Source organism: Amia ocellicauda, unplaced genomic scaffold (assembly GCF_036373705.1).
Source record: "Amia ocellicauda isolate fAmiCal2 unplaced genomic scaffold, fAmiCal2.hap1 HAP1_SCAFFOLD_56, whole genome shotgun sequence".
Taxonomy (NCBI): domain Eukaryota; kingdom Metazoa; phylum Chordata; class Actinopteri; order Amiiformes; family Amiidae; genus Amia; species Amia ocellicauda.
The window spans coordinates 10938-29158 of NW_027102986.1; the positions used below are offsets into that span (position 1 = coordinate 10938).

At 39.9% G+C, this 18221-nt stretch overlaps 1 non-coding gene across 1 annotated transcript; it reads right to left on the reverse strand.

Moving 5' to 3' along the window:
• Window positions 1-9356: 9356 nt before the first annotated feature.
• On the reverse strand, window positions 9357-9471 carry LOC136738569 (U5 spliceosomal RNA). The gene has a single exon (XR_010812649.1). It is a non-coding gene; the product is annotated as a U5 spliceosomal RNA (small nuclear RNA).
• Window positions 9472-18221: the final 8750 nt, after the last annotated feature.

An 18221-nucleotide genomic window follows, 5' to 3' on the forward strand; every position in this document is an offset into this window, starting at 1 on the left:
AAGTGAAATCATATTCAAGCACCCCGTTAAAGCTCTGATTTCAGAGAGAAGCGCAGAGAGCTGCTATTTGATTTGCGCTCATTTCATTCCTAAAGTTTACACACATTCATTTCACACGGACATTATTGCCTAGTGATTTCAGACATTTAAGTTTCGTGATATGATCCCCTGGCTCACCTGTTATCCATCAAACACAAGCTGTGACTGTCTCAGCCTTAGCCGCATATTATTCGGCAAAATTATTCGTTATTGGTTTTGAAGCCATTATCCGTGCCTTTCCGAATAAGGTATTGTGCTTCGGGACACCCCTAGTGTAAATCTTTACAACAGGGAGTCCAATTCTCTTTAGTACTGTGTTGTTGGCAGTTTAGCCATAATTATTGCCTTATTCTAGGCCAATAAACATAAATATCACTGAATTAGTGCAATAATTAATGTGAATATAACTTTCACTTTAGAACAGGCGGTCAAATTATCTTTCTTACAATATTTGAGCAATTTATAACTGTAAAACCAGCACTAATTAAACATAGTTACTAGCTTCATATTGTTCAGTTAATTTAATAGATACATTATGTATAAGGTACACTTATAAATTTCAATTAAAGAAGTGAATTTATAGTATTACCTTATCACGAATCCTGGAGTCTTGTAGAACTCAATTTCTGTAATAATTGGACGCAGACAGATATAAATTGTCAAATTTATTCAAAAACAAAGACTAAATGTAGCACTACACTAATTATACAAAAGGGAAAAACTAATTAAAATTCAACTCTAGATCAACAAATCAAAGACAAATCACTTCCGTGACCAAATCAAAGACCATGGGATCGCATATGATAACACACAAATCTTTAAACAAAAAAGGTTATAAACACATTGACTACAACACCGGTTAGTAAGACGAAGGTGAGTCTCTCATTAGTATTGTTAGTCAGACATTAAATAACTACGCAGGTTAGTATTTATGTCAGGTAACTTCTCGTTATATATATATATATATATATATATCAGTCTCATTAACGTTTAGGTACAGAGAAAGATCCTATCATTACTTGTTACCACAATTTCCCTTAACTGATTATTATTCAATGATTAAGGATAGGCAGGGCCACCAATAATCTAATGTCTATTCACTTGTGTCAATTTCAGACTAAACAGTTAAACAGGAATGAGAAGATATTTCTCAGCGTTGACAGATTTTATTTCTAAAATTATCAACAAAACAGTTGAATGCAACACACATTTATATTTAAGAAAACTAAATGATATTACACATTCTAGAGTTATGAATCACAGATTAACATTTCTAATTGATTTCTTAAATGTCATGAATCACAAACTCCAAACTGTTAAACTTATGTGAACTTCGTCGCAGAGAGGCCTCTCTGGCTTCGGGCTCAGATAACAGCACACGGCACGAGGTCCGTGTGGTTTGGAACAAAGGCAGTCCGGTTCGGCTTTGTCCAAGAACTTCCACTCAGTCGATGCACCTGGAAGTTGGGGTTTCGCGAATGTAGAGTCTTTTCCAAACAGATTTTCCATTGGTTTGAAGGCTCCAAGGTTGTGCACAAAATCTTCTTTGTAAGCAGGGTTCCACCGTAGTTACTTGAAGACAAAGTCTTTGAGGAAAGCAGGGCCCTGTTCGTTCCAAGGGTCAAGTTTCTTAAGACTCAAATAGCTATTTAAATGACTGACACTTTCGTATTCAGTCGACTTAGTCAATTGTCCAGCTGTAAAACTCCACTGATCAGGTGGGTCTGTAAAGTTATTTATTTAATAAAGTCCTTTAAAAGAATTCTTCGTACGGCTCAATCTCCTTCTCCCAGTTTAATTCTTCTGTTACCGGCAAAGACTTGGTTGGTTTCTGGTTCCGGTTCTGGCAACAGAGCTACAGGTTGCGAGTTTCTGGTTCAGGTGAGAGAGAGAGTAAGAGAGAGAGACCGTACGCTGTTCTTTATAGTCTGTCAGATCAATAGGTGATTGGTTCTTGATTTTTTTAGATTGGATTTCGGTTTCAGCCCCCAGTGTCCTATTGGAGGGGGGCTTGATTTATGACTGATGTCAATCCATGCCATCTTTTGGAAATGCCGGTTGGCCCGGGTTCGTAGCTCTATGTCGGGATTTCGGCTCTCGTCCACTTCAAAGAGTTTTTATTACCTACAGGCCCCTTTCTCCTATCTCATAGCAGGATTCCAAACTATTTGGCCTATTCTCGGTGCCATCCTCCCAAGACTGTCACTTTGATGTAAACCAGTTCACATGCTGATGAGTTAAGGAAATCTGATAAATTTGGGGGGGAGAGGTCTTCTTTAGATCAGTGCTTCAGCTCAGAGCTAAAATGCTCTTATCAGAATACACCCAACATAACGCTACACTGGTTAATTCTGTTCTGGGAAAACCACAATCCTGCAGGTTTAATAAGTCTCTCTACACATCAGTCCCTGAGTACCTTCAACCAATGGTCATTTTGACCAATTAAGCCCAAGAATTGAGTCAATTAAGTTGTCAAGGACTACCAAGTGAAGACGTGAACTCACGACTAGGTCACACTGTGAGCTCACCAGAGCAGACATTACACTGAGCTCACTGTGAGCTCACTTAGCGCTTTTCCAGCGACATGGTGCCGGTGCTGGAGCCGGAGCTGCTGCTCGGCCTGGGATCCAGCTGATCTTTTTTGAACCGGCCCGCTTTTCCACCGGTTTTGACGTCACTGGATGTGGGCGTTCCCAAGCATGGAGTAGAAGTGGAGAAACACAGCAATTGTAATCAGCACCGAGGCGACTGCGTCTTTAAACCCCATTTAACATCACAATCAAACTCATTCCGCGTCTATGGCAAATCGTAACCCTAATGTTACAAATGTTCCCTAAACACCTATTTTGCAGGATCAATAAAAAATTATTAGGATTTTTTAAACTTTTACTGACACACATAGTTAATAGCAATGTGTTATAACTTTACCGAAAATAATAATCTGTATATCTTTAATTGTTTAGACGTTATTAAGATATAATGCATCTTTCACATAGGGAACATTTGTAACATGTTAGGAAAAACAAACAAATGATTTGAAAATATTCATAATTACAGCATACAATTTGTCAGGCTTCATAACAATGGTATTTATAACATACTCTGTAAAAATCAAGCAAATAGCATTTGTGGTTCACGAGAAAATATGTATATATAATCAAAGCTATCAGACTATAGCAGCCGGTGTATGAAGACACATACGATTATACAGCATTATTTGGCAGCTTCGCAAGACCTAATTTTAAACGTTGTTGGTAAGTTAGATAATTAGTGGGGACCCGCTATTTGCAGTTCTTCCCCTCCATAATTGCTAAAATAAAGTTTTACTGACATTTTATTGACCCTACCACTACATAGGGCACATCTGTAACATGAACGCTACTGAATGGCACATACATTGAAAACTACGGAGAACTGAGACAAATCCACTTTACACTTCATAAATAATCTTAAAACGTTTCCAACCAAGGCAACACCCACTTGAAATACGTTCATTCTCATTTTTGGTAAACAAAAAGAGAGATTGTTACATATGTTCCCTATGATGCATCTACAGAGAGAGAGAGACAGACAGACACTAACACTCTCTCTCTCTCTCTCTCTCTCTCTCTCTCTCTCTCTCTCTCTCTCTCTCAGCTGGGAGTGTGTGGGAGGGGTCTGCAGTGAGCGGGAGTGCTGCTGAGAGCTCTGTCCTTTGGCTGCGTTTTTTTGTTGCTTTACTTTTTTCAGTTTGTTTATTTTGTCTTCTGTTTTCAGTGCTTTTCTTATTGTGGGGGAACAGGGGAGGGGAGGGGGGAGTACCGGTAGTTCTTCCCGGGTCGGGGGGTCGGACCCCCTGAATGCGTCTTTTGAAAAACTGACCCGACGCCATGGAGTCAAGATCGCTCCGGTGCAGTTCTGCCCCCTAGAGCAGTGTGTGTTAGCGGTTGGGGAGGTAGCAGGGTGTGAAAATATCAAGTCTGCTGCCATTGTTATCTTCTTAAAAACCACTGATCTGCTCAATCAGCTAGTGGCTAATGGCACAGTGTTAGACGACACTTTCACCCCGGTGTTGCCGCTCGCTGCTCCTGCCCGGAAGGTAACGCTGTCTAACGTCCCTCCGTTCATCCGCACCGGCTCGGGCAGCTGATGTCCGGCATTAAGAGGGTCCCGCTGGGCTGCAAAGCCCCGCAACTGAAACACGTCATGTCCTTCCGAAGGCAGCTGTATATGATCCTCAATAACATCAATGAGGATCTTAATGTCATTTTTAAATTTAAGATCGACAATACCGACTACGTCGTGTTCGCTACTTCGGAGTCCATGAAGTGTTTCAGGTGTGGGAGCGAGGGGCATGTCGTGAGGAACTGTCCCGAACAGGACAGGGAGCGGGAGGAGGAGCGGGGCGACGCGGGGAGGAATAGAGACACCGGCCCGCAGCCACAGATGCAGCGGGCAGACAGAGATCGAGCCCCGGCGGAGGAGACAGTCGCCGGTCGGACCGATGGTACCACTGATGCCGTGACGGGGGAAGAGCTGCCCGGAGGCGATGACGCACAGCTGGGGGACGGGGTCGAGGCAGCGGGGGATAGTGACGACCGAGACGCCGGGGGGAGATGGTGTTGAGGCGGTGCACGGGGCGCTGGTTAGTGACGAGGAACAACCTCAGCAGCCAGCAGACGGGCGGACAGACACACAGGGTGTAGCCGAGGAGGAGGCAGGGCCAGGCTCGGCGGTACAAGCCGAGGCGCCGGGTGGAAAAAACGCACTAAGAAGGTGCTGGGAGGGAGCACGGACGGTGTTGGTAAATAGTGGCAGTAAAAGAAGTGGTGGCATAGTAGTGAAGCTGGGGTAGCGAGCGGCTTGGTGGGGAAAGGTCCGGCTACACGCTGGAGCATCGCGGCAGCCACCGGGGACGCCTCGGGCTCGGAGTGACAGTGAGGGCGGCTTCACGGATTCCTCTCTCGCCTCCTCGTCCTCGGTGAGTCAGAGCTGCAGTGAAGGATATCAGGAGGTTTTTAGAGAAAACGAAGGGAAAGAGGTCTGTTGTAGTGGAGCAGTTTTTCCCAGATCGTGCACGCCTGCTGGCCTCTATTAAGTTTTTACAGAAACCCTGACCTATCAATTTGTACAACACTCACTGAAAACCATGGTTGGGGTCAATTCCTGTTTTTCAATTCCAATTCCTCCTACAAATCAATTCAAAATTGCAATTACTTTTTGCATTCACAGAATATTCTTTATTGGAATTGAATTGAAAAGGGAATTAAAAATTTAATTGGAATTGACCCCAACCCTGTTGAAAACAAAACAAAAAATACAGATCTGGTTCTTCAAATCTTCACTCTGGTTTCATTCTGTGTCGTAGTTCATTTATCTTGCTGTTAATTGCACCACCAATTACACTCTTTGGGTTACTGGGCAATTTTTTCAAGGTAGCCCCTAAAAAACATGTATCACATAGATTTAATGACTTGCACATAGATATATAAAAATCTTTTAATAAACATACCACATATCTTTGAGAAGGGTTCATTAGTTACATATTGCCACAGTAAATCAACATTTTTGTGTGTGGGTGTATTTAAACGTTTTGGTGTATGCTCTTAAACTTGTCTTACACTAGTTCATAGTAAAATCTGTACTTGGCGAAGCAGCTATGCAAAGGCAGTCTTTTCTCCATTAATACCTTGCTTAAGCATTACATTGATGTGGCACAACTGGACTGAAATGTGAAGTATTTGCTCAAAAGTCAAATTTAAATGAGACATGAAAGTTTATATTGTCAAGGATCCCATGGCACTATTCATTATTATTATGTATTAATATGTCTGAAGCATTAATCCAAGGTGATTTACAAGGTGTTGTTGAAAGAGTGACGTGGCTGAATTCTAAGTCAGGCTTCCCTCAATCAGGTCTAACAAATTTGTTATGACTCCACCTTTACTGCTGTGTAGTAATCTGCTGGTACAAAATGGCTGCACCCCAGAGGGTGGTGGGTGAAGTGAGTCTGTAGAGCACTTCGGGATCTTTCCAGCTGCTACATGTAAGGTATTATTATTTATTAATAAATTAACTCTAGTCTCTGAAACTAAAACAAAGGCCAAAGGAACATTTCAAATGCTAACCCTTTGTGTTCTATACAGTTAAAAAGGAGAGTTAGAAATTTTGTACAACAGCATTTACATACCATATATGGCTTCCACCTTTAAGCGATCCAGAGGTGTCTTTTTCTCCGAAGTTGGATCTCTCTTGCTGCCACCACCACGAAGATTGCTCTTTAATAATGTTGGAAAGTCAAAGACAGCAACCGTCAGGGTTCTTGCATATGACGTATTCGTGCTGCACCTCTCTGCAAGGATCCAGGACAGTTTGTCAATGTAAACTCCAGTGCCTGGGAATATTTCCACCTAAAAGACAATGGTAAATAAAAAACAAGTTTATCCCCAAACTATTCTTATATTATGTTAAGTGGAATACATTATCAGTAAGGCTGTGATTTTGTTACAGAAATGTGTTATTAAAGACCACAGTATGTCTCAATTCTAAGTTTATTAATTTACAGACATAATAAAGTCAGTGAATCTGTGACACCCATAATTCAATTACATTCTTATTATCAACTATAACTATGAATATAACTGATAATGTAGCATCATTAGATTGTTTACAACCAATATTTGTTTTCAATATATATATTTTTACCTTGTCTTTGTAATATTGTAGACCAAGAGTGTTATACCTGTTTTGGTGATTCTTTGTCAGATTCAGAACAATTTGCTGTGGGGCTGTCAGAACCACTTGATGGTGACACACTTTTGTCTTCATTGCTGATAAATGTGGCTTTTGTTACAATTTTTTTCAGATTGTCCAAAAGGTCTGGAATCTCTGGAGAAAAAAACCTTAGTATTAAATGATAATCATTTCTAATAATATATTTAATACAAAGTGAAAACAAAACCATCAATGCCTGCAATTATACTTGAGAGACTTGCTCTATGTTATTGGCAAACTGACCTTTTTGTGGGTCATTAACATTAGCTACGAAAAATATAAAAAAGATAAAATACAAGAATTACCAGGTCTAATGTAATGCATATAGTCATTAATGTAGGATTATGAAGTTATGTTGAAAAACTTTATTTAATAATCAGTATTATTAAACTATTAGACAGTGCACATTAAGAGTCTGTATTGTGGTTCTAGATTACTTCAGTATGATCAACTATAATACATTACTCTGGAATCTAAATTACTGAAGAATAACATTTATCAAGGTAAGGAATTATTTGCTATAAATAAAAAAACTTACCATCAACCATACGGTTTCGAAGACATTGGTTTTCATTTTTAAGTCTTTTTAAGTGTTTTCCTTTTCGAGCTGCTTAACTTTTTGCTGTAGCTCAACTTCACTGGACTCTTTAAATGTCTGTAGAATATGATGGGATCTAATTCTTGAAGCTCCATCGGTTTTCTTTCTTATTTTGTGCTGTATTCAGAGAGGAAAAGAGTTTAAAATGAATATATATATATATATATATATATATGAAAATGATTAAAAAAAAAACAATCCTGCAATACATTTATTTAATATTTGCAGTAATTATCTCACCGGTAACTGTGGTTCATCAAGGTCACTATCATCTGAAATTTGAAGTTTTTTGTTTGGTTTAGGTACTCTCTTCATTTTAGGAGAGGGCATTTTTGTTAGGTCATTAAGTTTTCTTCTTAGTTTGCCTTCTTTTCCTAAAATAAAAATAAAATAAATAAAACCCTGCATTATGTCCACAGATATTTGGGGATTATATTTATTTGTCATAAAAATACTGTGCTTTGACCATACAAATTAAGATGAACAGCCAACACTGAATCAAAACTGAAGTTAAATTATATCTGGTTTAATTTATTTTGTGATTTGGGGGATTTTATTGTAAAGCACAACACACAATAAATCATTCTTACAAATGCCAGTCAAGTATGACGAGTTTTTAGCGCCCTCACCACCACCTACCATGTTATAAGAGTATGTTAGAAGTACAACACATTAATAACTTAAACATTCATTTCAAATATACTGTGATTGTATATATCAAATAGCATGTAAAGACTTTAATGTTTTTTTTTTAAATAAACATTGTTACCAGTCATAATGATCTGCGCTTCATGGACAGGCCATCCACCTTTTGGAGGTTTGTTCGTGTCTCTCCACTCTGCTCTGAAGTTTCGAGTCGTCTCTTCGTCATCATCAGCAATGCTGAATAAATCAAAATTGCGAAAGCAAGCAGTGGGAATCACGCTGTAAGAGTCTTTGTCGACCCCGCTTTCCCACTTCACCAACGCGTGCATCACCGCCATACTACCTTCACCTTCTCGTCCGTTTTTTCTGCGCCTTTTTCCCCCGACAAGTCACGGCACAAAAAACAGTCCCGCTCTGCATTCTGGTACTTGGCGTTCTTAATAACACCAACAGGGTGTAATCGCATAGACCACTCGAGTATAAAGTACTACATATCCCATCAGTTACAGTTTTTTTTCATCTTCTGAAACTGCAATTTAGCACTTTCAACTGTTTCTTAGTGATTCCTAGAATTACTAACCGGTATTGTAGTCAATGTGTTTATAACCTTTTTTGTTTAACGATTTGTGTGTTATCCTATGGGATCCCATGGTCTTTGATTTGGTCACGGAAGTGATTTGTCTTTGATTTGTTGATCTAGAGTTGAATTTTAATTAGTTTTTCCCTTTTGTATAATTAGTGTAGTGCTACATTTAGTCTTTGTTTTTAAATAAATTTGACAATTTATATCTTTGGAATTGGTGTCTGCGTCCAATTATTACAGAAATTGAGTTCTACAAGACTCCAGGATTCGTGATAAGGTGATACTATGAATTCACTTCTTTAATTGAAATGTATAAGTGTACCTTACGCTACATATATGTATGTATGTGTGTATGTATGTCCAATTGCTTTGACAATACAAATGAATTGAATTGAGAGAGAGAGAGAGAGAGAGAGAGACAGACAGACAGACTGACAAACAGAAAAACAGACAGACACAGACACACACACACACAGAGCCAGCCAGCCAGCCAGCTCAGCGATGACATCACGAGCCTCTCTCAGCTGACTGCTATGACATCACAGAGCACGTACATTCCGTTGCTTGCCGTCTGTCAACCACTCAGTCACTGCCAGCCAGACTGGCTGGCTGGCTGGATGGGGGGGCTGCTTGCTGCTGCTGCGTACCTTAGCAAGCTTATTTGCTTGACCGGCCTTCCTACTCCTCTGCCCACATGCCCACCTATGCCCGATCTGCTGTTCACCTGGATCACAGCTCCGCCCCAACAAGGCAGAGCCCCCCAAGAATGGTACAAACTCACCCACGATCCCCTCCACGGAAAGCTTTAGCAAAAGGCAAAAGCGTTATACGTAATGAAGAGGAACCCGAGTCCAAGACGCATCCGACCAGCCATACATATTTGTGTGTATTAAAGATCACATTTTCTTACATTTAGTTTTTCTGTACTTTATTACATCTTATTGTGATTTATAAAAGTATTGTTTCTTTTCCATATGTATGTATGTATGTGTGTGTGTGTGTGTGTGTGTGTGTCTGTCTCTGTGTGAAAGTTAGTGTGTGTGTCTGTACGTGTGTGTGCCTGTCTCTGTGTGATAGTGTGTGTGTGTGTGTGTGTGTGTGTGTGTATATGTCTCTCTGTGAAAGTGTGTGTGTGGGTGTGACAGTGTGTGTGAGTGTCTGTCTGTCTGTCTGTCATGTAACTCGCACATCTGTGAGGGCACCATTTTTGCAGAAGAGATGTACACATTTTGGAGCAACATATGCTGCCATCCAGACATCATCTTTTCCAGTGACGTCCCTGCATTTTCAAACAGATCACATTTTATTACATTTTGTTTATCTGTACTTTATTACATCTTATTGTGATTTATACTTGTAATGTTTCTTTTCCATATATATGTATGTACAGTGGGGGAAAAAAGTAATTGATCCCCTGCTGATTTTGTACGTTTGCCCACTGACAAAGAAATGATCAGTCTATAATTTTAATGGTAGGTGTATTTTAGCAGTGAGAGACAGAATAACAACAAGAAAATCCAGAAAAATGCATTTCAAAAAAGTTATAAAATTGATTTGCATGTTAATGAGGGAAATAAGTATTTGACCCATTTTCAATGCCCTGGCTTAGGGTTCTCACCCATGATTTGACGGTACATGGCCCCGTCCATCGTCCCTTTGATGCGGTGCAGTTGTCCTGTCCCCTTAGCAGAAAAACAGCCCCAAAGCATAATGTTTCCACCTCCATGTTTGATGGTGGGAATGGTGTTCTTGGGGTCATTCCTCCTCCTCCAAACACGGCGAGTTGAGTTGATGGCAAAGAGCTTGATTTTGGTCTCATCTGAGACCACTTTCACCCAGTTCTCCTCTGAATCATTCAGATGTTCATTGGCAAACTTCAGACGGGTCTGTACATGTGCTTTCTTGAGCAGGGGGACCTTGCGGGCGCTGCAGGATTTCAGTCCTTCACGGCATAGTGTGTTACCAATTGTTTTCTTGGTGACTATGGTCCCAGCTACCTTGAGATCATTAACAAGATCCTCCCATGTAGTTCTGGGCTGATTCCTCACCGTTCTCATGATCATTGAAACTCCACGAGGTGAGATCTTGCATGGAGCCCCAGACTGAGGGAGACTGACAGTTATTTTGTGTTTCTTCCATTTGCGAATAATCGCACCAACTGTTGTCACCTTCTCACCAAGCTGCTTGGTGATGGTCTTGTAGCCCATTCCAGTCTTGTGTAGGTCTACAATCTTGTCCCTGACATCCTTGGACAGCTCTTTGGCCATGGTGGAGAGTTTGGAATCTGATTGATTGATTGCTTCTGTGGACAAGTGTCTTTTATACAGGTAACGAGCTGAGATTAGGAGCACTCCCTTTAAGAGAGTGCTCCTAATCTCAGCTCGTTACCTGTATGAAAGACACCTGGGAGCCAGAAATCTTGCTGATTGATAGGGGATCAAATACTTATTTCCCTCATTAACATGCAAATCAATTTATAACTTTTTTGAAATGCGTTTTTCTGGATTTTCTTGTTGTTATTCTGTCTCTCACTGCTAAAATACACCTACCATTAAAATTATAGACTGATCATTTCTTTGTCAGTGGGCAAACGTACAAAATCAGCAGGGGATCAAATACTTTTTTCCCTCACTGTATGTATGTATGTATGTATGTATGTAAGTGTGTGTGTGTCTGTCTCTGTGTGAAAGTGTGTGTGTGTGTCTGTCTGTGAAAGTGATTGTGTGTGAAAGTGTGTGTGTCTGTCTGTCTGTCTGTGAAAGTGTGTGTGTGTGTGTGTGTGTGCGTGTGTCTGTCTGTGAAAGTGTGTGTTTGTGTGTGTATGGGTGTGACAGTGTGTATGAGTGTCTGTCATGTAACTCGCACATCTGTGAGGGCACCATTTTTGCAGAAAGAGATGTACACATTTTGGAGCAACATATGCTGCCATCCAGACATCATCTTTTCCAGGGACGTACCTGCATTTTTCAGCAGGATAACGCCAAACCACATTCTGCCCAGATTTCAAGCGCATGGTTGCATAGGCAGAGAGTGCGGGTGCTAGCATGGCCTGCCTGCAGTCCTGACCTGTCTCCGAATTGAGAATGTGTGGCGCACTATGAAGTGCAAATTAAGACAACGAAGGCCCTGTGCAGTTGCGCAGCTGAGGAAATGCATAATGGATGAATGGGGGAAAATCCCGCTTGCTAAACTTAACCAAGTGGTGTCTTCAGTGCCCAAGTGCTTAATAAGTGTTATTAAAAGAAAAGGTGATGTTACATAGTGGTAAACAGTCGACTGTCCCAACTTTCTTGGTTTCTTTTCACTGCTAATGAGATGCTGTAGAGTGAGTTAGTTATATTGCTTTCAGGAGCTCTAATCGTATTGATGAATTCATGCAGCATTTGTAATTGAATTTCAAAAAGAAATCCTTGCTGTCTGGCCTGTGTGTATGAGATGTACTCTGTCAATCTTTGGCTAACAACTGAAACATTGGTAGAACAGAAATGGCAACATAAAAAAGAAAAGTACATTTTAAAAGAGCACATTAAATAGGATGAATATACAGTTTTTTACAATCACTTTGTCACTAATTTCAGAACCTTGATGTCATTTTTCAAAACTCTAGACACAAAACTCAAAACGGTCATCACTTGTAACACAGGCTGTCCAATGTTCTAAACATTGCATTGTGCATTCATATCTTTATAGAAACCTAGCACTTGCAGACTTGTTGGTTCAAATAACTCATTTATCATGAAATACCATAGTAACATAGTAACACAGAAGATACCGATAGTTTCACTGTGTAGTTGTTCGTACAATCATTAAATATTGTAGTACAAAATATGTGATACATGTTTCATTATGGTACTACACATAAATACATCACTGTAAAAGGACTAGTAGAGAGAATACTACAGACACAGTGGAATCATTGAACAAAATCTGAAATGTATTGATGCAATACAATCAAATCACACCATAGGTTTCTTTGAATCCATGCAAAAATAATTAGCTACAAAAAAGAACAAAACTACAGTAAAATGTCAACTGCAGTGTTCCTCACCTGGCTTAGTGTAAAAAGCAAAACAAAGGATTGATTACTGTACTTCTAAATTTCCATCAGCCCTGTGTTCAGGTTCAGGTTCTCACAACCATTTTTCACAAGAGGCATCTTGAAACTGAACATACCTGAACATACTCAGTCATCAGCTGCTTCACTCTGTCTGCATTTCTTTCAAAAGGCACACTATACTCTGTGCTACACATTGGTATGCAGTATACAGTCATTTGACAATTGAGAGTAGCCTAATGTTTAGTGCATGCTGAAGACTTGCCGCTTCTCAGTACGGACATTTCTGATGATTGAGGCCACAGTTGATCCTGAGTTGATTCTGAGGTTTGATTGAATCATTGTAGCTGCCTCAGTCATGGTCATGCCATGATTTACAACATGCTCTACAACTATTTCTCGGATTTCACTGGACACTATTTGCTGTTGCTGCCGCTGTCTGGTCCGTGGCCTTGTCCTCTACCACGTTCCCCCAACACCTCTCAAATGAGGCCCATGGCTGCCTCTCTGGTGAGGCCTAAGCCCTCCTCTATGACGAGGCCCACGACCACCTCTCAGAAGGGGTGCATGTCCCCTTCCATTCCTTTGACCACCACGTCTTCCTCCTCCCACTGCTTGACCTCTATTGTGACCTGGATGACCTGCCGGCTCCATGTTATCACTGTGTTGCTCGGGTGGATAGCACTCATTTCACTCGATACTCGTACCACAATGTGAAATCAATCATCAATAACCAGTTGGCAGTATTGGAATAGCAATTACAAGGGCCTGCATACGTACAGTAATGTCAAATCTGATGTGGAAGAACAATCATCTTCAACCAGGTTGGAGCGTTAGTTGCAATGCCTTTAATACACGCAGCGTGGAGAGGAACAGTGACTCAAGAAGATCCCAAAGTCGCTCTGCCTTCATTTTAACAGTCAGAGCTTTTATACACAAAAATCAAAGAGCTGGTTATAATCAGAAAGTCATTACTATGTTATCTTAAAAGTTAGCTAAGCAGAATTTATATCATTATAGGACAGAGTTCATAGATCAACACATGGATTAGGGAGCAGGCACTTCAATCATACTGTTTGACATTGTCTCCAAGATTCTCATCGTAAATAACAAGCAGAAATCAAACTACCTTCTGGCCTGACCTTCTAGCTTGACCTTATCTTTCTTAAGTATACAAGAGAGAAAAACAGGTATTAGAGAAAGAATTTCTAACTTTCCTTCCACACTGAAAACATGGTGTGGAAAAGTGCTACATGATGATGAATGATGATGAAATATTACATCCATAGATAATGTAGTTCAACTGGTTCATGCTCCTCGGTTATTGGTGTCAATGGATCTCATTATCCTGAAACTTTCATGATCGAAACATGGAATACTGTTCGTCAGTTTCCATAAAACTATGAATTAAGAGTAATGCAACAGTCACTTATCATTTTGAGCAGCTGTATCAATTGATAGTTAGATCTTTGTAATGAAATGAATAGACAGTGATCTCAGATGTAATGTGTGAATTGCATTTTGAAATGGTAATACTTTGACGTTAAGTTGTATCATTTTAGTTCAATGAACAAATGATCTGAGGTTGATGTGTATTGTATCCAAGCAATTGAAAAATGTGCATTTTGATCATCGGGTGTGAGTTTAGTGTCTAGAGTTTTGAAAAATGACATCAAGGTTCTGAAATGAGTGCCAAAGTGATTGTAAAAAAGTGTAATATCAGGGGACAGTGGCTATTACTGATCTGGCCTTCCGTGGCCTCTGTATTAATGTAACAGGTCACATTGTATGTGTACACTGATACTTGATAGTATAATATAGTACAAGTAAAAAACATACATAGGTATCATAGAAGTATTTTGCAGAAATGATTAAGGATACTTATCAAAATGGAGAGGAAATGCTAAATCCAGTCTCCCCAGGCTGAGCTTCTATTGCTACACCTGCTAAGTGGCTGCTGGCCCCACTATATGGATAGAGCCACACCAAGTACAAGAGTCTCCCCATTGCTATTTATATCTCCCTATCCAGTCTTCTATACGTGTCAGGTATACAAGTGTGTGTGTGTGTGTGTGTGTCTGTCTGTCTGTCTGTCTGTCTGTGAAAGTGTGTGTGTGTGTGTGTGTGTGTGTGAAAGTGTGTGTGAGTGTCTGTCTGTCTGTCTGTCATGTAACTTGCACATCTGTTAGGGCACCATTAATGCAGAGATGTACACATATTGTTTATTTTCCATATATATGTATGTATGTATGTATGTATGCATGTCCAATTGCTTTGACAATACAAATGCACTGAATTGAGACAGAGAGAGAGAGAGAGAGAGAGAGAGAGAGGTGCTAAGGCACATTTGTAACATAAATTAGGGAACATTTGAAACATGCTTAGGGAACATTCATAAGAACATAAGAATATAAGAAAGTTTACAAACGAGAGGAGGCCATTCGACCCATCATGCTCGTTTGGTGTCCATTAATATCTAAGTGATCCATGGATCCTATCCAGTCTATTTTTAAATGTTCTCAAACTTTCAGCTTCTACCACTTTCCATCTTGAATGCCTTGAAGCCCAATTTCCATTTGTTGTCCCCTGGTGCGTGTGTCCCTGCTGATCTGGAAAAGCTCCTCTGGTTTGAGGAACCTTTCATGATTTTGAAGACTTGGATCAAGTCCCCACGTAATCTCCTCTGTTCCAGGGTGAAAAGGTTCAGTTCCCTCAGTCTCTCCGAGTAGGACTTTCCCTTCAGACCTGGAATAAGTCTGGTTGCTCTCCTCTGAACTGTCTCTAAAGCAGCAATATCCTTCTTGAAGTGTGGTGCCCAGAACTGTACACAGTATTCCAGATGAGGTCTAGCGCATTGTACAGTCTTAACATTACTTAAATTCTACACTTTTGACGATATACCCTAGCATTCTGTATGCCTTTTGTATTGCTTCCCCACATTGTTTGGATGGAGAAAGTGAATCCACATAGATTCCTAGGTCTTTCTCATGCATTACTTCATCTAGATCTGTACCTCCCATAGTGTAATTATAGTGGACATTTTTGTTTTACTGCATGTATTACCTTGCACTTGTCCACATTGAATTTCATTTGCCAGGTGTCAGCCCACAACTGAATTTATCTAAGTTCCTCTGAATAGCATGTGCTGCCAAGATTGTATGTGCTAAGCCACCTATTTTAGTATCATCTGCAAATTTGACAAGGTTGCTAAGTATCCCAGAGTCCAGATCATTAATATAGATTAGAAAAAGCAAAGGCCCTAGTACTGATCCCTGTGGAACTCCACTAACAACCTCACTCCAGTTAGAAGTGACTCCTCTAATCTGTTTCCTATACATCAACCAGTTCATAATCCATCTACTTACATGACCCTGAATGCCTACAGCTTCCAATTTGAGGATCAGTCTTTGGTGTGGAACCTTATCAAAAGCTTTTTGGAAATCTAAGTATATCATATCATATGCTTTCACGTGATCTACAGCTGCAGTTGCATGTTCAAAAAAATGTATTAAGTTAGTAAGACATGATCTGCCTCGTCTAAACCCATGTTGACTATCTCCAAGAATATGGTTTTCATTGAGATGCTCCTCTATTTTCTGTCTAATCATTTTTTCCAACATTTTACAGGTGATGCAGGTGAGACTGATTGGTCTGTAATTTCCTGGCTCAGTTTTGTCCCCTTTCTTGTGGATTGGTATGAAATTTGCTGTCTTCCAGTCAGTGGGAACATCCCCTGTTCTAAGTGTCATTTGAAATAATCGAGTTAACGGCCTATACATAATTTCCCTCATTTCTTTAAGTACTGTTGGAAATATCCCATCTGGCCCAGGTGATTTGTTTGATTTTAATTCTGCTAGTCCCTTTAGTACCTCCTCCTCATTTATCCTGATCTCTCTTAGGGTTTGACTGGATTGATTGTCAACCTGTGGCATGTCATCTGTTTTTTCTTTTGTAAAAACCTCTGTGAAATACTCATTTAGAATATTTGCCACATCTTGTTCGTTTTCCAAGATACCTCCATTTTTGCCCTTTATCTGTTTCACCTCCTCCTTAATTGACCGCTTGCTGTTGTAATTTTGAAAAAAGCTCATTGCATTGGTTGTAGCTCCAAGAGCTATGTTTCTTTCTATTTCCCTCTTTGCTTTCCTGATCCCTTTCTTAAGATCTCTTTGCAGCTCAACATATTCTATGTATTTTGTTTCATCACCATCCCTTTTGTATGTGCTATACAACATTTTCTTCCTCTTTATATTTTTTTGCATGCCTCTGGTTTGTATGTATGTATGTATGTATGTATGTATGTATGTGTGGAAGGAAAGTTAGAAATTCTTTTCTCACAACTGTTTTTCTCTCTTGTATACTTAAGAAAGATAAGGTCAAGCTAGAAGGTCAGGAGGCCATAAGGTAGTTTGATTTCTCTTTGTTATTTACAATGAGAACCTTGGAGACAATGTCAAACAGAATGACCTACGTGCCTGTTCACTAATACCATGTATAGACCTATGAACTCTGTTCGATAATGATATATGTTCTGCTTAGTTAGCCTTTAAGATAACATAGTAATGACTTTCTAGCATGTATGTATGCATGTATATATATATATATATATATATATATATATATGTATGAATGTATGTATGTCCAATTGCTTTTGACAATACAAATGAATTGAGAGGGAGAGAGAGAGAGAGAGAGACAGACAGACAGACTGACAAACAGAAAAACAGACACACACACAAACACACACACACACAGAGCCAGCCAGCCCGCCAGCCAGCCAGCCAGCCAGCCAGCTCAGCGATGACATCACGAGCCTCTCTCAGCTGACTGCTATGACATCACAGAGCACGTACATTCCGTTGCTTGCCGTCTGTCAACCACTCAGTCACTGCCAGCCAGACTGGCTGGCTGGCTGGATGTGGGGGCTGCTTGCTGCTGCTGCGTACCTTAGCAAGCTTATTTGCTTGACCGGCCTTCCTACTCCTCTGCCCACATGCCCACCTATGCCTCTACTCCAAGATACTTATACAATAGAAAAACTATGGTAATAATAATATAGCCCAAGACAAAAAATATTAATCTTTCTAGACTGTATTAAAGTTCAGCACTTCGGAAAAATAGAATTATTTTGTATTTCAATAAAACAAAAATTATTACTGGTATCCACACACCCAACCAATGTAAATGTCACGGACGGTGTTAATTAGCTCCTTAATCACCATTACTTATTATATTTATATTTCACTTCACTTTATGCAATATGGCTTGTGTATTTTGTTTGGTTCTATATTGCCATTATTTTGTGTGTTGATTATCTTTCACTTTATTGTTTAATTTGTTATTCACTTAGTATTATTTTGATTGTTTGCACGCGTGCCTTATTATTTTTGTTTCTTCTTTCTTTCACAACTCACCTGGGTCCACCTGCACTCTTCACACGCGTCCCCACTTAATCACCCTGCCCTGGGAGAGGAGAGGATTATCTGCTGTAGTCCACTTTCCAATGTGGGAGGTCTCTGCGGCTCATATCTCATTCAATTATTTATTCA